This window comes from Molothrus ater, chromosome 5, assembly GCF_012460135.2.
Source record: "Molothrus ater isolate BHLD 08-10-18 breed brown headed cowbird chromosome 5, BPBGC_Mater_1.1, whole genome shotgun sequence".
Taxonomy (NCBI): domain Eukaryota; kingdom Metazoa; phylum Chordata; class Aves; order Passeriformes; family Icteridae; genus Molothrus; species Molothrus ater.
This window is the reverse complement of record NC_050482.2, coordinates 29132790-29157508: the sequence shown is the minus strand read 5'-3', so window position 1 is coordinate 29157508 and position 24719 is coordinate 29132790. Positions and strand designations below refer to the sequence as shown.

Below are 24719 nucleotides of genomic sequence, written 5' to 3'. Positions count from 1 at the left end.
TAAAACTTACTGACCATTTCCTCTCTTCTGACCTGTGCTAATAAAAATGTAACTAGCTCAGCACTATCTGGATACCAAAAATAACTTTTATAAGGTGAAATACCATAATAGAGAAATGAGTTCCCCTTGCAGCAATATTTAATAGATAACAGTAAAGCAAAGTACAAATGCTAAACCAGATTTTCTTTTCATTTCAATATATTTAAAATTAAACTGCGAAATGTCTAGCAATCTCAATCTTCATACAAAGCACCAAGAATTTCATTTGTAATCCTTCCTAATACTTCAAATATAAGATGTGTTTAAATAATTTCACCAAATTTTGTTTGTTTATTGGATATCTGTTTCTTATAGAACTCCTTGACAAAGAAGACTTTAATTAGTTGGGATGCCTTTAATCACTAAGGATTAAAGAAGTCCCAGCAGTGGTTTACCTGAATCCATCTCCCACAAAGAATGGAGAGTTTGCAAGCTAGTCATGCACCACATTTGAGGTGAACTAACTTTTCATTATCTCTGCAATTGTTTTGCAGCAACAAACATAAGCACATGCATAAATTAAAATATATAAACGCATGCATAATAAACATATGCATAAATTGAATACTCTTATGCAATTTCCAAAGCAAGTCAGTGACGTTTCAAATTTTTTTCCAAATTCCAGCTAAGTTTATTCATCTGAACACCCAGCAAAAAAGGAACTTCTCAAAGTCTTCCAACTGCCAGATGCAACTTATTTTCAAACCTCTTAGGCCAATTTCCATTTAGAAAATACATTAGCTTTTTGACTGAAGATAAGTAAGTTTTCTATCTCCATACATCTTTTTTTGAGGAAAAAAAGCTAAAATGTTGATATTCTTCCAAGTATGATTATCTTTTGGTATTGTCTGCTTGTCTTAGAACTTGTTTTTCACAGAGATGTGCAACCCTTTCCTTTCACACTTATCTGTATTGTGGACAGAAATGATACAACTGTATGTAAGCAATTCCCCTTTACTAAAAACAAAATAAAAAACCAAACAAAGCACACCCTTCCCTCCCCCAGTGAAAACCCACCCTAAGAACCCATTCATAAGGACCAGTCTGAGGTCACTCAAGCATCTTCATGTCAGAAAAACAGCAAAAAGCCCCAACATTCTGTACAAAACTAAACTATTCTTAGAAACACAATGATTATCATGATACCTTTAATGAAGATATTTCTTAAATGCTTAATAGCATAGTATAGGAAAACAGTTTAAGATCAGACCCACTTTTCAAACACCGTTTGGCAAATAAAAACCTTTTGGAAGGAACTAAATTTCAGTGGAGAGTAACAAGTCAAAAAGAAGAGTGTAGCCCAAACCAAACTTGAGCCAAACATTTTTAAGTGTGGAAATGCACATGGCATTTTTTTCAGAGAGGGGTTTGTTTCCTGCTTTGTAGTTCTTTGGTAGTAAAATAACAGCACAAATTCCAGACTCTCAGAGCTCATGCTCCACAGCAAGTAAAACATGGTACTTTGTAAAAACTTCAAATGGAGGAAATCTGTGTTACTTTTTTCTCTCTTCCCAAAGGAAAAGCTCAAAAAGAGTTGCACAGGGAGGCACCCAAAGCTACAACTGAAGGAAATACTCTACTTTTCATGGGTCTGCAAACTAAAGGCAAATAGTGCTACCTGCTACTTCTCCCAAACACCACAAAGAACTAGCCCAGATGAAATTCTGTGACTCTTAGCATATAAATACTAGCTTGAGCTAAGCACATTTTTCTTCCAAATTTTCACAAAAGAAGACTTGGAAGAGAATCAAGAGAGCCCCTGTCATCGCTGAATCCAAAAAGTCACTCTGCTGTCACAACAGTCTGGAAACTAAACACCTTCACCAAAGAAATGAACATTTTCAATATTTTGTGACAAAAGACTTTTAAAAAATAGAATTTACCTAAACTGGGGAAGAGGGCAAAGGTGGAGCAGGAAGGCACTTTTAACAACAGAAAACAAAGGAAACAGCTCAGCTCCTCTAACAATAATTGAGCAATTTTCTCTCAACAAGCTTTCTGCCCCAGCTGCTAATTCTGATGCTGGTACAATCTGCCTCCACCACAATTGTGCTAATAAATCTATTTGTATAGCTGCAACGTAAATTGCATCACTGAGATGTTCCCTTTTAAAATTTCTTTCCCCCCCCCCACCCCATTAATGTGATTCAGTGATTCAATTCTAAAACCAGATGCATCAGCACAACTGAAAGAACTGTGAGCCATGGTCTTAAAGTGAAAACTTCACAAAATAGTTTCTTTCTGAAGTCAAGGCACAACTACCAACTTTCAGAGATATGTTACTTTGCTTTACAGAAGGAAATGGCAATTATCAATTACAAGAATATCAATACTGAATATGTTAATTAATTACAGCTTATTGGTACAATCAATGACTTGAAAAAAAATTACTTTCAGTGTTTTGTGAAAGCACTGAAAGCTCTTGAAAGAAGAGGGAACAGTGGCATGACATTAATATCTATCTTTAGAGAGAATAAAAGGAGGCTATTCTGACAAATAAGATGAGAATGTGATGCTTGAGGAAGAAAGAAAACTGCAGAAAAGATTCCAACCATGCAGAAAGAGCTCTCTGTTGGAGAAAAATACTGGAAGAACTCGTGATCCACAACATATGAAAATAACCCTATCTTTAAAATTCCAGCTGATACTGATTTTGAGCTCAGACCATAGAAAGCTCATCTGTAAACATCTGGAACTAAAACCTGAAAATGATTCCATGTGTGGAGAAAGAAGAAATAACAGTTTTAAAATGAAAAACAAGAAAAGGAATGATACCAATGACATGATTATTCTGTCTGACATATAAATCAGATAATCCTGAAAACAGCTAGAGCCACAGGGCTCTCATTTACCATGGCCCTAGCATACATTCATTCTCTGACCTAAGTTACAGCACCAGCATAATGGAAAGAGCGTGTAAAACTTTACTAAGTAGATGAAGAAAAAGTAGAAACAGCTGTTCTACTTCCAAATATGTAAATACAATATTAAATACACACACTGTATATATCTATATCTGCATATATATAGATATATGCACTCTTGCTTCTCCTATGCATGGCAAGTATTTAAGCTGAATTCAAGTTCTTTGAAGTGTTTTCCAAAATCAGCACATCTGGCATCTGTGAGGTCACAGGATCACATATATGCATACTTTTATATTATTCTCATGGCATTTTAGAATGTTACATGATAAGGGCATAGAGGCTCTGGCTGAGATCAGCCCTTTGCTGTGCCATTCTCTGTGTAAGTACTTGATGCAAATATAAAGTTGTGATGCACCTGCAATATCTTAGTGAACACACCTCATTTATTTGAGAAAGTTAAACCAAAATTTACACTTGGAGCTGTTTAAATATAGCTAAAAGACATTTACTTCCAGACCTAGTTAGAGCAATGAAGATGTCAGTTGCCCAGGTTGGAGGCAATCAAGCCCTAGAACTCTGCAGGCAGAATGAAACTTTTGAGAACTCCCTCATCTACATCTATGCCAAGTTTTCACAGTGAGCTTCAAAGTGCCATCAACAGTGTCTTGAATTACAATGTATGACATTGACATGGAAAAAATTATGGATATCAAACACTCTCTTCTTCCAGCTCAGCTGTGGAATGTTAACAACCTCTGAACAGGAAGAAAGAGGGGCAGAAGCAAGCACATGGGGATTGCTCATGTCTTTGACTGCTATATCCCTCTTTCAATGATAATCTAAAAGTGGTCTTGGCTTAAACTGAAGGATGAATGGCTTTGCTGATGGGTGACATTACACATAGCCAGGGACAACATGCCTACTACTCACTGACAGTCCATATAATTTTCTGACTAGCACAGCACTATGGTTTTCTTCAAAACTGTTCCAGAGCCACACATACACTTTGTGCAAAAGAGCTGTTGGACAACATAAACAGTAATGACAATGCAAATTAGAACTTAGGATGCCCTCCCCTGCAAATAACTACAGGCTACAAGAATCATGAGAGCAATCTTGATCTCAAAATCTTGCATACCTGGCCAGCTTTATTTCAACAGCAAGACCAAACAATGGTATTCAAAGGGGATGAGGACAAGCCTTATTTCAACCCATGCACCCAGTTTCCCTAGCTTAGCTCTACAGTCTGTGCAAAGAAGTTTTTTTTAACTTCTCAAGGTGACTCAGAACAGCTAAAACCACAGTATCTATTCTAAACAGGCTTTTAGGAAAAGGGAAACAAGAGAGAAATTCTCTGATAATTGGAATGACTCTCTGGAAGACTGGTCCCACCAGGATACAAAAGTTAGCTTCTGCATCTTACATGTCCACAGCTTCTAGAAAGTAGAACTGAGTAGCAAATGGGAAATGCAAATTTCTCCTTATTTAGAAGGGACTCAAATGAATCTCCACTTCTCATTTCTGGGAGAACTGTTCTAATGGATGTGCTTTATTTTATATGCAGGTATTAAAACACTTTCCTCTCCAAATACGGTTTTGAATGAATATGACACTGTGGCACTGTTATTGAGTGCTCTTGGATTCATGCACACATGAAAACCTCTTCCATAGAATTCATCCAGAGACTTGCACCTGCCAGGCTTGAGCAGCCATATGCAGGAGATGGGCAAACTCCAGTGCAGAAGGGGGTATTTCTGCACACAGAGACAAGCAGGACCAGCAAACACGATAAAGACCACATCCATTAGGTGGATATGATGATTTAGCAGGCAAAATTGATGCCATGATTTAATCTGTAATTTCCAACTTCTTGATCTTTTTCCTTACAACCTTTCCTGGGTTTTTTTTTGGAGTATTTTTAGCATTCCATACATTTCAAGATTGATGTAACACTCTCTCGCCTCCACCAGAACTCCTTCAGAGCAGCACGACGCAAGTCTAGACTCTGTGAGCAGCTCTGCACCATATGTACACAGCCCACCATCAGTGCCTGTGAGTCAGTACTCATCTTCCAGATGCCTGCTCTCAGCTCCTCATCCAAAGGCCAAAGACCCCCCAAGGCTCTGTTACCACAGGGGAAGGAGCCAGGGCTGTGGCTCAGAAACCACGTTAAATAGCCTGCAACCCTTAGATATTAACTCACTTTGAGAAGACCCAACATGCCCAGCAATCACAATTTTGCATCTGTGATTCATGCAAGTACACATTTCATATATTATCTTTCAGAAGACAGAAGCTTGTCAGTTACTAAGAGCATATTTCCAACAAGTATCAAACACTCCATGCAAGAAGGAAAGAAGCAACCTGCTCCCTGGTAGTTGTTTGATTTCTCACTGAAAGGCAGAGCATCAACATGCAGAGCACAAGTACAGCACCAGTTTGAAAGCCATACCGTGTCCATTCCAGACACTCCATGAGCAAACTGCTGGAAATTTCCCTCACTTCAATGATGCCCCAGGGCCCCCCTACACCAGACAGAGATAACAGCTTTTGTTCCCTCACCTAAACTATGATAGCTGGTTTGGTATAGCCCTCTGGTGGTATAAACCAGCTTCTTATTTCCCCTCCTAAGCAGACCTAAAACAAGTCGGACAAACCAGTCTTCTATTAACCAAGCCACGTCTGTGCCAGGTTTTCCTAGCATGGGTGAGAACAGACTATGAGGTATAATTTTTCTTCTACTTCTAACTAAAAACAATACTGAATTTTTTGTAATGTAGACCTAACTCTAACCTGATTGAATATGCAGTCAAATTTGCATTTTAATTGTGTATGTAAGCTTAAGCAAACTGGGAAACTACTAAACATTGAATTGCCCCTATCACAGCTTTTTCTTTGTCAATGGCATCTTTTAAAAGTAATTATTACCTCTTCCCAAATCCCTTCTTTTTCATTTATTTATGTGTTATCTTGGAATTTTTTTTCAACCACGTAAATTAGATTTCATTAACTTACCCAAAATTTACTCTTCCCAACTACAATAAGTTAATCCACTACTAAAAGAGTACACAGACATTCTCATCACTGCAGTGGCAATGTAATTGTACTGTTACGTTTATGAGTACAAAATATAAGTTTATAGCTCCACAGTGCAAAGAATGCTCAGAAATGTCATTAAACCACTTGCAGACAATTTTCATGATCAAGACATTTAAAACTGATTTTCAACCAAAATGAACTAATTTTTATGGTTACAAAAAACTAAATTAACAGAACAAATTCAATGCTTGGTTATGATAGTATACAGTTTACAGTGGCGCACAATGTTTAACATATCAAGAAGTGTACTCTATTCCTTTCTTAAAAACACACTAACAATTTTGCCCTGTATCCATGAAATATTTTCTACACCCATTAATCAATGTGTTTATAGACCAATTAGATACTCATTGAAATGCAAACTGGGGGAAACAAGTTATTTAATCTATTATGCAATAATGAACAATTTCATGTCAATTTGCTTCTTACTGAAGATATGCAAATTATTAAAGTTATTTGCACTTAAATGCAATTCTGTCTCCTTTTCCAATGAAACTTTCAAGTTCCTTTTTAGGCACTTCAATAGATTTAATCAACTTTCAGAAATAACCCACCATTTTTGGCATCTAAATATCTGACTAAAAAGTCTCCTGGAAGTCCCTTGTGTGGAAGAGATGTTGATAGAGCCTTCACTTTAAAAGAGACAGAGATTCAGATTTGAGCTCCACTTTGTCCTCAAGGACCAGTATTGGCAATACATGGGGGCAGCAGCAGGTGAGCAGGGGAGGGTGCTGGGAGCTGGAGCGTTTCTGTTCAGCTGGTTTGCAGCACTTCACTTCTAGGTCACAGCATCACACATCCCTTTCACTAAACTAATCTGATAGAGGACATGCAGTCTGAAACAATGCCACCACACAAGGCTTTCTCTTCATTTAAAAGCAGAATTCTACTACGAAAAGTGCTCTGTAAAACTGAGGGGTGGGTGTCTGTGTCAACAGTGACCAACTCTGCTGAGTTTACAAATACATTTTCAAAGGTGAAAATCTTCAAGAGTTGGCTTGGGTCCTGAGACACAACCCTGGTCAGAATGATTGACCTGTGTGAATCCAGCTTTTGTATGACACTGTTGAGGAGACCTAAAGAATAATGTAATTAAAAAGTAATAAAATGTCAAGTCCCTCAGCAAGTGCAGTGCCTGTTTACAGCGGTGGTTACCCAAGGACAAATCTGTAGAGCAAGGCTGTTATGATTCAGAACAATCATAGCAAAAGTTGGTGCTATTTAGAAAAGAGAATCTTCATTTATGAAAGCTTACAAATTCCAAGTAGTTACTCATTGCTTTAAAAGTACTACACACAAGTTTTCAACAAGGAGTAAGAATTTATTTTAAATATATTGCTAGGAAATCCATGTGTCTACTATTTTTTTAATACTATGGTGGAGGACTTGACACAAATGTTTAAATGAACAAGAACTGGTACACAACAGAAATGTACATGATTATACACTTCATTTAATGTTACATTTTGGCAAGAACAAGTGTATTATTACTTCTTCAAGAAATGTCTTGCTTAGTCAAGCAGAAGTAGCTCCCATGTGGGAGAGCAAGGACTATTATATTACATGGTTTTACTGGAGATTATTCTTCACTAAACCAATCAGACCACATAATAACAGCATTTTAACACCAACTACAGGCCCTTGGAGACCAGTTTGTGTGTGGCCTCGATTTCATAGGCTTCTTTACAACAGATGTGTTGGATGAGGGTAGAGTTACTTCATATATTAACTTGTGTGTTCCTTAGGTAAAACAGCAGTACAAGTTTAAATTCTGCCTCTTCTTATAGAAAGTGTGTGCCCTGTGCAAGGAGATGATAAATATGAAATTTAAAAAAACCCATTGCAATTACAATTGATCAGTTTCTAAATCTCACTGGAAGGACTGATGATCTCTTGAAGATGTGTCAATGTAGCTCATGTTTAAGAATACTCAGCTGTATGCTTAAGAATGCCATGGTACAAATAACTGTGCAGCCACGTTCAAAAGTTGTAAAAGGGTAACTATTAATATATCTAGTAATTTCTCTTTGTTCTATAATAATAGTCAAAACCACAGAAACTCTGTTTTTGTAGGAGCATAAATGAAAACAAAATCCTAAAAACTCTCCTCTCCAACAGATGCTAGGAAACTTCCATTAGTTGAAATACACCAGTTTAGGATTAAACAGGAAATAATCAGCTTTATGCCAAAGGAAGGGCCTCACCCTACAACTTTTTATTTATAAAATACTGAATTGATGGAAAGCCACTTCCTAAATCTGATCCACAGTAAAGTTATTGCTCCATCCAAAACAGGAAGGGTGAAGTTTATCTGTAAAAGACTCTAGGTTAATTGTCTTGTTAAAAATGCTTTAAATAATTTTCAGTTATGTCCACTGACCATAAAGGAAAGTGATATTCATTTAAGCTTCAGCAGAATGGGCTGTATATTAACAGCAACAATAAAATGACAAACCAATCTTTCTTGTCATAAAACCAGACAAATATTTTGTATGAAATGTACAGTAGTTCAAAATCCACACAGATTGACTGTGTTGAAGTCAAGATCAAGAATTACGCATTTGATTTTACCCAAAACTGACTTGCGATGACTTAGTTTTCCCTCAAGAAAAGTCATCCCACTTTCAATTTCAACAAATATCCTCAGCTACAAATATTCTCAGGTTCAACAACATTCTGCCTAAAGTGGGCTCATTTTTGTTAATGGGCAAGATGGCATTTTACCCAGAGGTGTGGATTGCCTGTATTTTCTCCAATTGCACAATGAAAATAAGCAGTAATAAAAAACAAACAAAACAAAAATAAAACCCAACAACAACCCCTTCTTTCCAATTAAGAGCAACTCTGAGCAGATTAGTAGCACAATTAACTGGCACAGCATTGCTAATACAAATTCAAAGCAGGTGGATCTATGAGTTTAAGAACCAGTCCTCACAAGTGAAGACTTCCTCCCCATCACTATATAAAGAGCAACTTGAATTTTTTCTTTAATGGTTAAAAAAATGCTAAAGCAAGTATGAAATTGCATGCCAAAGGGTAGGTTTTTTCATCACATATGCAGCATAAAGAAAATACTACACAAACCAAGTAAACTACTATGTGTAATGGGCAGCTTCTCAGAATAGAAAAGCAACAGCTGCAAGAAGAAAAACAATTACTTCGATTACCAACATTTTATGGCTTAGTTTATGTTAAACCTTACTGCTTCTGAAGGTTTTGAATTACTTCACACATTATATTAGCCTCACAAATCAGTTTTATTAGTGCCTCAATAATGAATCAAATTTTTTTCAAGTCCAAGTCACTGTCCTGCCTTTACCCTTGAAATAGTCACTCATCATTTAAGTACTCATTTCAAATCTAAAACAAAATAAACAAAATAGAAAATTATTTTGGAATACTTCTCTAACCTTTTCTTAGCTTGAGGATAGATAGATTTTTCCACATGCAGCTGTGTCAGCTGAAAAGTCTACTCCCCCTTCCCAGCTGTCAGTGTCCCTATGCCAGAAACCATCACCCCACTTGTTTGTGTGAGCCAGTAATATCCAGGACTACTCCTAAAATGAATTCTTAGGCAAAACCAGTCTGATTAGGTCACATGCTAGGACATCAGATGGGCTGCAGGGAGGAATCACCTGTCCTGGGTGAGAAAGTGATGAGCAGCTATGGCTGACATCTAAAGAGGACATTTATCTATAGCTTTACACTAGTGCATCCACCTTGAGCTCATCTGGAAACACTCAAGGAACTGCCCCCTAACCCAGACAGACAAAGCATAGAGAATCTGTATTTAAATGTTTACATATCTTAGTATGCATATCTTCAGTCAAATACAAAATATATACAGAAACAGAACGTGAAGCTGGCATAATAGCTGAGGCTGGAGTAGGTCAGAGAACCTGTATGATGAAGCCTCATTTCTTATTGTAAATATGTTCATTCCTTCTGTGTTTTTAGCATTCAACACACAAACTCTCTCCTTCTAAATCTGTTTCCACAATTCGAGTTATTTTCACATCAATGTGGGAGCAGAAATCTGATCCAAAAATTGGTAAATCAGAAAGCATGTCTCTCCCTAAAGAGAAAGCCACAAGGAGTAGAGATTGTTTTTTATGGTTAGTAAATCATATGTCTTAGGGCAGATATTACCAACTGTGGTTCCAAGGGAATGTAGTACAAGTTCTGCACTTACTGAGCGGATGTACCACTGACTGCATCCCATGGCACTTGGAATTAATTATTCGACAAATTTGGGTTACAGTCATAAGTAATACTGAAGAATCACAGCAATTAGCTGGCTCAAAAGAGCTTGGATGGAAATCACTTGTCTTTTTCATTGGGAAAAACAAGCCCATTTTGTACTTAAAAACATCTTCTAAGAACACTGGCTCTCTACAGTCTCTTTTCAAGCTTTTCTTAATGAGATAGTTACGCAATGCTGCAGCATTTCAGCACAAGAACTGTTACCTATCAAACTCATTCAAGGAATGTCTTGTGCCCTATTCAATCCAGTGTCACTGAACATTTTCCAGAAGTTGTCTGATGGGGTGGGTGAATTGACAGAGGACAGACTGGGAGCAAACTTGGCAAGATACACGAACATACTCGTGACTTTTTGAAGTGCTTGCTTGTCTTCGGATTCTGGCATACACTGAAAAGCTTTGATTCTTTTTGAGTCTGGCTTCAATCTGTTCTTATAAAAAAAAGAAGAAATTGGGATCATCAAATACTGTTCTGTGCTGGGGTTTCTTTTTGAGAGCTTTAACTCTGTTTTCTTCAGACAGCTTAGAGCAGCTTTCTGTGATGCCTGACACCTACAAATTTTGGTAGCAGCATGATGCAACAAATCCACCAAGTCAAAAAGTAACAGAGATATTTCCAACACTCAGGAGGTAAAACTCAGAATCACAGAATCATTAAGGATGACCTTTAAGATTGAGTCCAGCTGTAAACATAACACTGCCAAGTGCACCACTAAACTCCTGCTCATAAGTGCCACATCTACACATCTTTCAAATACCACCATGGATAGTGATTCCACCACTCTGCTGGGCACCCTGTTCCAGTGTCTGACAACTGTTTCAGTGAATTCTTCCTAGTATTAAACCCAAACCTCCCCTGGTGCAACCTGGGTCCATTTCCTCTTGTCCTGTCACTTGCTACCTGTGAGAAGAGACTGATCCCCGCTTGGCTACAATCTCCTTTCAGGCAGTTGTAGAGTGATAAATCCCCCTGAGCCTCCTTTTCTCCAGGATAAACACCCCCAGCTCTCTCAGCTGCTCCTCATAAGAATTGACTTTCAGCCCCTTCACTAGCTGTGCTGCCCTTCTCTGGATATGCTCCATCTCCTCACTGTCCTTCTTGTAGGGAGGGGCCCAGAACTGGACAAAGGGTTCGCCTCACCAGTGCCCAGTTCAGCAGGACAATCACTGCCCTGGTCCTGCCAGACACACTAATGCTGACACAAGGATACAAGCAGTCGAGACTCAGTTTTCTTGGATTTACTTCATGAAATGTCCTATTTACTCCAACTATAAACAGGGAGGCTGATTAGGGTAACAGTATTTGTTTACTAGTAATAAAAGTAAAACATCACGTGAGTTAACACATCAATGAAAAAAAATAGCTCAAACAAACTTGCAGCTGCCCTCAAACTCCGTCAGCTTCCTGCAGGTTACAGATTTGTTGAGAATCACCGGCAGCATGATCAATTATGGCCACTTCAAAGATACAGCAAATTCTTCCTCTGGCCAATACTCTAATGTGTAGAACTTCACTTTTGTAAATCACACAGACAACTGAAGGTATGGGGGACTTGTTTAATTAAACACTTAATCAAGTTTCAAGTTACAGCCACCATGTTATGATTTGAAGGGAGCCCCTTCACAAATTAGAAAATCTGTCAAAAATCTGCAAAGATACTTTTGCCATTTTAACCTTACTTTTAGACAGACAAAGGGTATAGTGTGAATAGTCTAAAATAACTCACTTTACAGTGACACGAAACAAAGTAATTTAAAGTCAAACAGCTAAAATTGTGGTAAAGAGTAAGGTAATAAGAAGGTAATACAAAAGAAGATCTAATCTAGATAATGAAATTGGAAACCACTGAATTACAAATGAAAATATTCACTGAATAAAATGCACTGTTACAACATAAACTTTTTATGCCTAATCTCTAAACAGAATATAGCTGCTGCTGATAAAGTCTACTGATGCCAGATTGATACAGTGTTTTGGATGAGAACAGCATGGAAAGAGAGCAGTGAAGTCTCTTTTGATAAGCAGAACTAAACAGTTTACAGCCTAAGATAAAGACAGGTTACTAAAGGTCAAAAACTTTAATGCAATAGCCAAAAAAAGCAGTACCATACCATTTACCTTTTAACCTTACATCATACAAAATTACCACGTGTTCTCAAAGATACAGAATACACAGAGGTTATTCATATAAACGTATCCTAAAAAATAAGGCATTGCTTCCTTCACATAGCCTTCCAGAACTTGCAAAACACAAACACCACCCCCAATAACACCAAAAAACCCCCACAAACAACTAAAGAAAACCCAACTAAACACAAACAAACAAATTAAAAAGCCAAGACCAAAAAACCCTGAACAGCTCATGCTAATAAAGACTGAACTATACTGTCTAGGATCAGAATTAAATAAAGAAAAAAATATTTAATTATTTAGAACAGAGCAAGCCAAATTAAATAAAATAAAATTAAAAAAACAACAATGAAAATGAATGATACTCTCATTTAAATTAGAAAGTCCAGTGGGCTTGTTGTTCCTTCAAATCACATAAAGGTATAAACATTGCAAACTTTCTATTTTTACATCAGCTTGTACGGAATTTTGCTATTTCAAGGATAAGTGTACACAAAGAATTATTTAATTTATTTATGTATTTAAGAGTACCATGGACCTTGTAAAATAATAACAGCAACTGTTCAAGGGGAAAGAAACTTGCCTTCTCTAGGGTCAGTCAACAGCTTACACTTCTGATGACAAAAACACGACTAACACTGCATTTGTTGGCTGAAAAGCACCTAAACCTAATTTTAGAACTGTTGCTTGGTTTTAACATAATCAATTTACTCTCTTTATATTATTTTAACTTAGTATTAATCTTTTTCACCTGTTTACCTTTTTTCTTTGTTCACCTTAGTTCATCAATGCTCAGCAAACTGCACTGTGGACAAAGCCAAATCACTTTTGCTGCTCTGAAGACCCTGCAGCTGGCCAATAAATACCTAAGAAAGGAAGCACTACTATCTCTGACTACCTTCACTCATCCCACAATTTTATCTGAGTCCTCTCTATCCCCTTAGCAAGTATTTAGTCAAGCTCTCATATAACCCTACTACCCCGAAAAATCAAAAATTCATTGAAAACTATTTTAAGTCAATTGAATTAATTATGTGAACATCTTTGTATCACCTCATGACAGCAATGCATTTACATTTCCTGTATTTCTACCAAACAGGAAAATATAAACAAAAGGTATGTTCTATAACTGCATGGAAACATTATCTAAAGAAAGGAAACACTGCCCACTGTATATATTATGTACATATGCACACATGTTCTTTCAGAGCTTTAATGTAATACATAATACAGCATCTTTAAGGAATACAGTAAAAAACCACTTGCTTACTAATTACACCTACCTGCTGAGTGATACATAGTGAAATTAATTGCAAACATACCAATGGAAGTTTCTATCCTTACATGCATAAAACCTCACCTGACACCAGACACTGAGTATTCATACTCAGGTAACATGCTAAATGTCCTTGCCTCTTAAAATCTTAGTTGATCCACAAGAGACAAAACCAAGCTCAGCACTTTATCCCCAACAGACCTCTGCATATCTCAATATAACTCTTCAGCAATATGCACATATGTTTTGTTAGGAATACTTAGAACAACCTTTATAGTAGATGAGATACTTCTCTTTGGGATCACTGCTCTGGCTGCTTACTGTGACACGAGTAACACCTACACACATTAAAAAGCTTCAGAGCCAGCTCAATATAATATGTGCTTTTCTGGGTAGCTGCTTAAAGTAAAAAGGAACACTCCTGAAGTACAGGGTTTTTTAGTAACTTATCTGGGTCATGAGACACCAGATAATTACTTGCTTATTTCTGTTTCTGACTTTAGCAAAAACATAATTGCAAGAAATCTCCTTCCATATCAACATAAGAAATAGGAAAACTGTACAGTGAGCTGCAGTGATGCCTAAGAGTAAATTTGACAAAAACTACAAAAAACATTTTAAAAAAATTGTCAGTATTTTTGAGTTATGGCTAGACCTACAATTGGGTAAGCAGATTAATAATTTAATAAAAAACTAATTTTTACATTAAGTTACATTACATTTACGTCCTAGTTGATGACAAATACAGTAAACAGAACCAAACAGAACAACAGCAGTGAATGGCATGTTTATCAAATTTTTTAGTAAGCAATTCCAAGTACTTGATGCAGGAACGCTGCATTTCCTGCCTTACAATTGTAGCTTCCTGCAGACGCCTCGAGGGCATGCAGAGAGGAAGACACCAAGCTGAGAGCACCTGACTGCTCCCCACTTGTTTCTGGCACCAGAAATAGCAGCGGGTTCTCTTGCATGATGTAGCGTCTCCACCCTCCAGCCAGGGAGAAACTCCACTGCATTTGCCCATGGGCTTTAGAGCTTCTGTGGAATTAATTCCCATCTCCACCCATGCTCCCCATCTCATTCCTTCCCCCACCCTTTTGGCTGCAGTTCCTGATCTTGGCAAAAATCTCTCTTTTTTCAACTGAGAGTCCAGTCCCACCCTTGTTCATTGCTTCCCACACTCAGTTACTAACCCTACCTCTCCTGTCACCATAAATCCTTTCATCTCTTCCAGATATCCTCCACCCTCCAATTCTGAGGTCACCTCATTCCTCAGCTAGAAATAGACGCAAGAACTTAAGGGCCGGCTTGCTTCACAATAAATCAAAGTCTGGCTCCAACAGCCAGGTGAAAGGGGCTGTTCAGAGGGTGTTTAATGATGCACTAGCGCTTCCAAGTGAGTTAATTCTCAAAAATATGGAGAAGCAATCCTGTCAATGTTAGGAGATGGTGAGGTGTCTTAAAGGAAGATGACAGTTCCGGTCATAGCAGCTTTAGAAACTGAACAAAAACGTCTTCAAGTTTTATCTTCCCTATGATAAGAATAAACAGTTACTGTGCAAATACCACCAAAGACTACAGCTTTCTATAGATTTCTGCCTGATGATTAAATTACTGTGTCTAAAGCAGCACTTTCAGGATCTGAATGTTCAGAGAGTAGGGGCTCGGCACACAGCACAGGGTGGCTACACTCTTGTAGCAGCAGGCACATTTAAGGAAGCACACTGTGCTTAAGAGAACTAGTTAAGTAAGTGTCCACAAATTCTTCTTTCTTTTTCTTGATCTGATTCATGGTCAAGCCCCACAAAGACTTCTGTGATAGCAGTATAAAATCTGTTTTGTACCACAGGGAACAGTACAAAACAGATTAAATTCCTCAAACTATGGTTGCCCCCAAATTCTTTGTAACGTGCAGCTGAAGTCTGCAGTGCTACAGGTTGGTTTTGACTGCAGCACTTGCTTAAGGGGCTTCTTGATGTATAATGGGATGCAATCATAATATAGTCTTCACTGGAACTCATACAGTTTCTGTTACAGCCTATTTTCATAATGCTTGTAACAACTAATCATCTTGGTTTATCCCCAAATTGAATTTAGCTGAAATCAGACAATAGAGTCAAAAGATACACAGCACAGATACTGAAATTGCATAAGATAGTTTCTCCAGGAAGCCAAGTGAAGAAGAAACATAATAAAATGGGCAAGTTTCCAGCTGTAGATGATCTCTGAAAAGCTTGTGTCAGCATATCCTAATCTATTTATGATTTTGTGTTTAAAAATGCTTAAGTGGATTTTTTAAAATTAAATTTAGGTAGCATGTGACCAAAAAAGTTAACACATAAATTATTTACTATACAAAGGTGGTAAACTGCTTGTGAGGTGTGTAGTTGGGGTCAAGTAAGCACACAGTGCACAGGTAAGTAGAACATTTTATGCTGTAATGGGATCAAGTATTTAAGCTATCTGGATTAAAGAGAAGGGGAAAGATTGCTAACAAACAAATTAAACCTTGAAGAAACAGTATCAAACCCATGTATTACAGGTTATCAGTGTCATTCAGAGCAGTACTTGAAGTTCAACAGTGCAGAAAATTAATGTATGTACACTACTTCTCAAGAAGCACGAGACAGTAAAGAAGCAGGAACAACACATGACGCACTCAATTTTGTCCGTATTCACTTTCTGTGTTTTTTTTTCAAGTGAGGCTGACTCTATTAGTCAAAGTAGAAAGGTAAAACAGGCACACCATAAACTTTGTCCTGTGGGGAATCCTGGCCCTTGTTTTTATGCCATATTTTGTAAAGTATGCCATTGTGATATCCATACAAGTGTATGTCCTAACCACTGAAGACTCAAGTCACCACACCAATGCAAATAAAAGTCAAACAAAACAGGAAAGTGATCTTTTGTGGGTCAGCAATAAATGGTGATGTACATTAGTCATTTATACCCCAAGATAAAAATCTAATGTTTTCATAATCATAACTTAAAGAAGGAGCACATGCATAAGCAACTTATGCAACTATAGATTTTTTCCCCCACATAATTTAGGAAATTTAACTATAGAAAAGTTCCCAATTCTGATGCCTTTTAAAACTATAATATTATCCTGTATTTTAAAGGGCAAAGAAAATGAATAGGCATAATTTACCCATCTTTAAAACATATTGAGTTTAACCTACTCAACGGAACAACTGCCAAAAGAAAGAGGACATCAGGCTAGGTGAGACACTGAGATACAACACATAAATTTAAGAACCAGGTGACAAACACAACTTGTCAGTAAAGTGTCTTTGGTCACAGATGATCCTGTATTTATACATGAGTCAGTGTTGTATATAAATCAAATTACAAATGGGCTAGAGGATTAAACTACAAGCACCAGGAAAGCTGTCATCTACAAATCAAGCTTCTGTTGTATAAAGAACAGTCTGTAAAAGACACACAAAACCCCACAAAACTGTAGATTCACACTTCAGCAGATTTTCCCTACCTACGGGTTTTGTGTGTGACACTCTTCTGTTGCTGTCTGCTTCAACCTCCTGAGGCCTGAAAGTACTTGTCAGTGCAGGAGAAATGGAAACCAGCTTCCATGTCAAACATCAAGTCCCTGTCACCAACCCTCCTGCCACTACCATTCATTTGCCACTTTCCTTGGGTTTTTACGTGTTTGCTGAGTTACCACCATCCCATCATCACATGTGGTTTTATGAAACTTTTCCTCATGACACGTGAGGAAAAGTTGTGCTCTGTGTGCCCTATATCTATCTTGCTTTAAGCACCACTTGGACTCCTGTCTCCTAAGTCTTTCAGAAGATCAGTGCTCAGACTGTATCAGGAAGACTGATAGAGCTAATACATAATCAGTGTTTGGGGGTAGAGATGCTAGACAGTAATTCTTTGAGCTTGGGCTCTTTCTGGGGGAGTTAAAATTTCTGGATCAAATTACTAGGTATACAGGATTGATTCTGTTCTTATTCTGCTTCAATCCAGGAAGCAGCAAGTTTCCCTAGTTACAATGCTGAAGAGACAGTAGCTTGTAAGAATAAAAAATTAATTCTCAGTGCATTGAGCCTACTAAGAGATAAAATTATCTTTAATCCTTAAAACAGTTCAAAAATAAAAAAACCATCACTGCTAACCTACTTCTTAAATGCACAAATGCCCTTCTGTTAAAGCAAGAATAAGCTGGGAACCAAGCTGGAGAGAAGGATCTATCCTCTGAATTAAATCCAAGTTATTAAAACCATCAACAAAAACCCACCATCAAAAAAAAACCCCAAAACCCCCAATAAACAAACAAAAAGATCCAACCCACAAAAACAATAACCCTCACTCCCACAGGAACTATTGCCTTTATCAAGGCTCGGATGATTCCTTTCTGGTTTTTACCCGTCATCATTCCCAGGAGGTTTGCCAGTGTCAATTCTGCTTATCCTTCCAAGTATCTCAACTTTTGACAGTTCTTTCAGTAGGCAATTTCTCAAAATTAATTCCTAATTGTATATCCAGGCCCACACATTTTTAGTGACTTTCTTCTCTTTCTAACACCTTTTCCAATCCTGTTGACACTCATCATCTCTTGAAACTAATCTTTCTTCTTTCCAGCCCACTCACCATTATGGTTTCCAAGTCTTTCATCCTGTTTTTGCTCTTTGGGTTTCTCACAACAGAACCAGAAATTTCAAGTCAATCACTACCAGCTTTTGATTGAAAAAATGCTATTTAATGAATAACTCCTTAGATTTTCACTTTATCTGACCAAGAAGTTGATCTTGTCTTTCAGATTTGAACAACCTTTTTTCACATTTCTTTTGGTTTCAACTGACTCCAGCAATTTAATCAAGTACCTAATTACTAGCCCTCTCCCATTTAAGTCTTCCAGAGATCTGCCACCAAATTGTAACACCTGTAAACAATGCCCTTAAAGAATGTCTGTAAGCAAACAATCCTCTGAGATCTTGCAGTCTGCAGACTGCTTGATCAGGTAATGAAGTGCCTCTACATCAAAAACTCTGCATTTGTCAATGGGTTGAATAGCCAGCATTTGGCAACTTCAAAATAATGTGATCAGCACAGGCCTAAAACTGTTTACATGAAAAAACATAAGGCAAACAAGATCTTCAATAAATGGTGGTGAAAGCTAAAGGTGATTTACATTTAATTCAATCCCCTCTAAGAAATACCCCACTGTTATTGGATAAATGCATACATTTCTGGTATTAAATTCTCTTAGAAGTATTTCCCTATGAGCACTGCCTATTAAATAACACTCACTTTTTATCAGCTTTCCAATGAAAAAAGCTGCTGGCAAAAATCTGCAATGTGGTAATATAATTCCTTATTAAACCATACCTTCAGGTGCTGAGAAAAATGAGCTGCACTGCTTTTGCATATGCAGCAGTTTTTTAATTATGAACACAGCAGTGCACACCAAATAACCCATTAATGTCCACAGAAAGGGAACAGAACACAGCTGGACAAATGGAAAGTGCAGCATTACAGCTTCTAAAGCATGGTGGCCCAAACACAAGAAAAGGAAAGTAGCTAAAGTTTTCATGTCCTTTTACAAGTATCCTCCTTTAAATAAATGTATTCATAAGGAGAATAAAAGATACAATGAAGAAACTGACCAAAACCTTTTATATTCTCCTTCTTGTAGTTTCACAAACATGAAAACACAAATAGGTCATATTTGCAAAATTGAAAGACCCCAGCACAAAAAAAAAAAAAAAAAAAAACCAAAAAAAAAAAAAAAACAGAAAACAAACAAAAAAAAATCCTAAGGCAAGCATGAAATATAGAGGTCAAATAAGCATTACAATGTGACTGATTTGATTATGTAATGGTAAAAAGGAAGTCTAGAATAAACACTGAAAGATAGAAAAATTAGCAGGTCAGAATTAATATAAAAGAAAAGGTGTCTAAGAATAGGTAGAAAGAAATAAATCACTTTTATACATAAGGAGAGGGATACTGATACAAGGAAAGTAATAAACCACAGAGGCAGATGATATAATTAAGTAAAAGAGTTATCATCAATTTTTCTGAGAAGCTTAAGGCAAAATAACAAAACCTGACACACATGTTTTTCTGATTAGGAAAAAATAAATTAACACACTTAATTACAAGTTACATTTAAGTAAAATAAACATAAGCTCAGAGGAGGCATGCTATGTAGTACTAAGCTACCAACCAAATTAGACTGATGATGATGAGTCCGTCGTTAAGGCCTTGTCACTGTGTATTAGGTACAGAAGGTCTGAAGGACCACAGCAGAGCTAGGAAGGAGTGATCATCTACAGCTTGCCCATCTTCACTCTCATCTGGCCTGCCCCTCTTGTCTGGTCTACAAACAAAGCATGTCTGACCTCATCCCCAACCAGAAATAATCCTTTAATGTGTTTTTAGCTACCGTTCCAGTTCCTTCAGCTTCACTTAACTCACCTACTTCTTAACTTATATTTTAATTAGGGGATTTTTTCTAAACTAGATAATTTTGCCTGAAATGAGCAACAGCACAAGCAGATCAACAAGCTAATCAAAGGAAACAGTAACCAGTTTCCCTGGCTCAGCTGAAGTGAGCTTTTCAAAAGAAAAGATACCTCCAAGGCCAGCTCTGACATCCTCCATCCCTTGCTGGATTCCCATTACTCCAATTTATTAATTTACTTATTTTACTAAAACTGCTAGAACTTAAGACACTTGATCTGCCACAGCCAAGCCTTACAAAACTTTTCCAATGCATTTACCATGAGCCTATCCCTAGCCAAGATGCAGAAGCTACTTCATATTTACAACCTCTTTCATCTTTATACTGTTAAAGAACTGTAAAATAGTTTTGCCTGAAGCAAAACAAAACTAGCAAAGGACATAGGAGGGGTTGGGGACATACAGTAAACTCCCATACACTACACAAACTGTAGTTATTTTATTATGACAGAAATGCCTGTATAATTTTAGTCATGTTTTGTTGATATTAAACCCAGGCATACAGTAAACTCCCATACACTACACAAACTGTAGTTATTTTATTATGACAGAAATACCTGTATAATTTTAGTCATGTTTTGTTGATATTAAACCGAAAAATTTTAACAAAGTCCTTTCAATGTAAAATATCACTTTGTGAGAGGTCAGTCTTCTCTCAGAGCAGCATCTCCAGAGAACAGAGGCCCATTAACAAGTACACACAAAGACAACTCAGCTTTTGCTATATAGATCTTACCAGAACAAGAGCTAGGACCAAGAAGGGGAACAAGAAAACAGCTCTTCTCAACTACACACACACACACACACTGTAACTGCTGAAACCTATTTTTCTTACTTAATTGTAACTCTAGGTCAGAGATGTCAGTAATTTACCTAAAAAAGAAAAGGACTTAGAAGTTCTGGAAACAGAATTTGGACAGCTTAGACCTCGTCACACCCCCATTTGTCTTTCTTTCTATGCACCATAGCTATGAAGTTTCAAACACAAGCTTTAGAAAGATCTCTGATTTTCAGCATCTTCCAGCAACGAGGCAGTCCCATTAGGGCAACAGCTCATTAATACTATTGAGGACTCTTAACAAGCAATATTCATTTAGAATGTCAACTAAAGAAGCAATTAAACTAAATGTTTAAGCATTAAAAAATATTGTTCTGCTAAACACTTAAAAACATTGGTGAACTGAAAGCATACAGTCAGTCAGTGATTCCATTAAGAATAAAAAAGCATTCATGAATGTATTAATTCCTGTACTTAATTAATTCCTTAGATGCCAGAAATCTGTGGTACTAGCCAAACTGAGAAACACAGAGGTTTGATTTTTTTGACAGACTCAAGTAGGGTACTTGGTAAAATTGTCATTTGGTAAAATTTCTCTTCAGAAAAGAATAGATTTTCAGAGGTAATACATGTCACTCCAACTTGAATATGCAACATGTAAGAAAAGTGGACACATAGTAATTGACTAATTAACACAGTGTTACAGACTTGATGTCTAGACAAGATAAGACATTTCAAGAATCCCTGCTACCCGTGCTCATGAAGGAAGAACAAAGAGATAGCCTTTTGTGCAACACTGATGCTGAATAGCATCAGTTATGAATTTAACACCAGGGACACATTTGTTAACACTTCTGAAAAAAAACACCACACTTCAGCACATTACATGCTAAAAGCACAAGCTGATCCTTAACTATATAAAACCAGAAACTAAACAACTCCAAAATAGTACCTTAATGTGTAATGCATGCCATTAAATGCAAAGATATTTATAAAGTGCATGAAATGGTTACATTAGCAAACTATAGACATTCATTGATCCTGACATGCAGATGCAAAATTCACTACAACGCTGTTCACAAGTAACCAGACCAATCTTTTAAGCATCTGCTTCATGGGGTTCTACCTCACCATGCTCAGGCAAATGCTCAGACAACATTTAACACCTAATTTCAAAATTCTAAAAGGGAAGAAAAGAGAGAAATGCATGTTCAAAGACCTAAGGAAACACCTAACTTCAAAAAAAACCCCAACCAAAAAATCAAAAAACATCCCAACCCAGAAGGCTCATTATCTCAGTATTCTATTTAAAAATAAAAAAAAAAAAACCCAACCAAAACTCTCCAAAGCTTTTAATTAAGGACAAAACATTAAAAAACACATCATGGGCTATATTAAAATATGAGATACATGTTAATGCTGCACAATTTCCACTCCATGCAGAAGAACAAAGATTGAAAATAGTCTGCACCTGGATTGAAGGGAACCATTTCCACAGTACCTGCCATGCAAAAGTGCCAGAAAAAACCTATTCTCCCAATCATGAAGTGTCAGAGCCAGAGGGTTCTGGGAAATCAACCCTTCCCTGAGAGCAGCAGAGCCCATTCCCAGCAGAGCAGGTCCCAAAAGCAGGGGACCACACCAAGGAGCTGGGATTCTGCAGTTCAAGAATGCAGACAGAAAGCCATCAAGAGAAGTAGTGAGCAGAAACTGTGTCCTTGGTGGAAAGAAACCATGTTCTGGAATGTGATGGCAGCTGAGCTCAAGACAAAGAGCTCAAGACACTGGAAGAGGCTGCCCAGGGAAACACCAGAGCCTCCTTCACCGCAAATACACAGGGCTCAATTTGACAGCGCCCTGAACGCCCTGATGTTAAGGCCCTGTTCTGAGGAGCTGGGCTGAGGGAAGTCCTATACAAACTAGGTGTTTCTACAAGAATGTCACTATGCCTGCTGTTTCAAAGATGAGACAAAAAATGCCCAGGATCTGCAGTCCCACTTCAGCAATATTTTCAAGCATCTGTGCATCTGCAACCATACCCCTCCTTTCCAAGTAATATTGACACACTTCAAATGAAATATATACTTCAAAGTTTTTCTAGTTTGGGAGTGACACAGATCATTCTTGGTTCTATTTAAACAGTGTCTGGATTTTTCCAAGCCTTTACCCGTGAGCAGAACTAGTTTCCTCTCTTTGTGTCAGCTTCAGTTAATATTTGCAAAGCAATTGCAGACTCCTAGAAGATAGTTACTATATAGCAAACAGCAACTAGCCCTTGGTTTGACACATTTTGCCCTGTCATCATCAGCGCACAAAGAACTTCACTTTTCTTCAAATGACATGATTTTACATCACTGTTTGCAGTAAGTCCCCCATCAAATAAATAACATACAACTACTTTCTTGATGAGCCCCGGTGATCACTTACAATCACACTTCATTTAAAATTCTGAAACTGGCAATTGTGTTATTGTAGCTGAGAGAAAAGGCAGCGGCAACTTCACAAATGAGTGATATGAGTAATACACAAGATACTGCCATGGACTCATTTAAAACAGAACACCTGTATGAATATTTCATTCAATTGCTCAAGGGATATTTTTGATTGCTTTTCTTAAGAGAAAAAACAGACTACATCACAAGCTGCCACCTCCCTCCTGCCCAGGGCATCAGACTGCCTGTTTCCCTGCTGCACAGCAATGGATTTGCCCATTGCGACACCGTGCATGTTCTGTCAGCACAGGTTTTTTGCCTCTGGGTTTTCCCAGAGGAAATAGAACCACCCTATGAAGTACATATTTGGAAAATTTTGTTCCTTTTCCAGGTTAGAGCTTTTGAGACAAATGGATATGGAGAGGGAAAAGCAAAGAAGGCTTTATCAGGAGTCTGGAACAGCCAAGAAATACTTGGCAATCAGGCTGAGGATAAATATGAACCAAAAAGCAAACATCATTAGATCTGGTGCTCTGAGAGAAAGAAAAATTTAGGAGACAGAAGTGGAAGTAGTTCAATAGGTCAAACCTCACTTCCTCAGACATTAGCTGGGCCCTCACCAATTCTTTAACATATACCCAGTGGCACATGCCCTGTCTGAAGTAAGTAAGAAATGAAGATTTCTTACTTATTTTAAATATCTTACTAGCTGTCCATACTAGAGCATACTGAAAAGCAACATCTTGAAAATCTTGCTTTGCAGAAGGATTACAGCTTCACCATTCTTGCAGCATAAGTCTTTGCAATCAGCATTTTATTTTAGTAATCCTCCCACAAAATTACATTCCAGAAATATTACATTAAACAGTTGAATGAAATTTAACTGCAAAGAAGTCCATCAAACCAAATAATGTTTCTATTATTACTTGAATCTTCAAGACAATCAGAAATAAATTATGAAAAAGCTTTCTTACAAAAGTACAAGCTTACAGTTCACTTTACAGATTTAAATGTTAAGCTAAATTTACATTTAGATGCTGAGAACTGAAAGCAAACAGAATAGTATACAAATTTCTACAGACTGATTCAATACATAGTAGGAAGATTCACAGTATTTTATTATGATAACTCGTTATGATATTCATGATGATTATGAAAATAATCAGCTCTATCCCAACAATCTTATAAAAATCCAGAAAATTTAACTGCAGATCCAGAAGTTAATTTTAAGTGTTTATGTGAAAAATATGCAGATCATTTTCCAGTCTTAATTTTAATGATTAAGTAACTATCTTGTCTAATTCTTAACAAATTCACAGTCCTTGTTTATAAGAAAATAAGCA

The 24719-nt window shown here is 37.2% G+C and overlaps 1 protein-coding gene across 1 annotated transcript in view; it reads right to left on the bottom strand.

Moving 5' to 3' along the window:
* The window catches only part of PPHLN1 (periphilin 1), a 64013-nt gene that overhangs the window by 3015 nt on the left and 36279 nt on the right, over positions 1-24719 (bottom strand). The gene's annotated exons all lie outside the window — the stretch shown is intronic.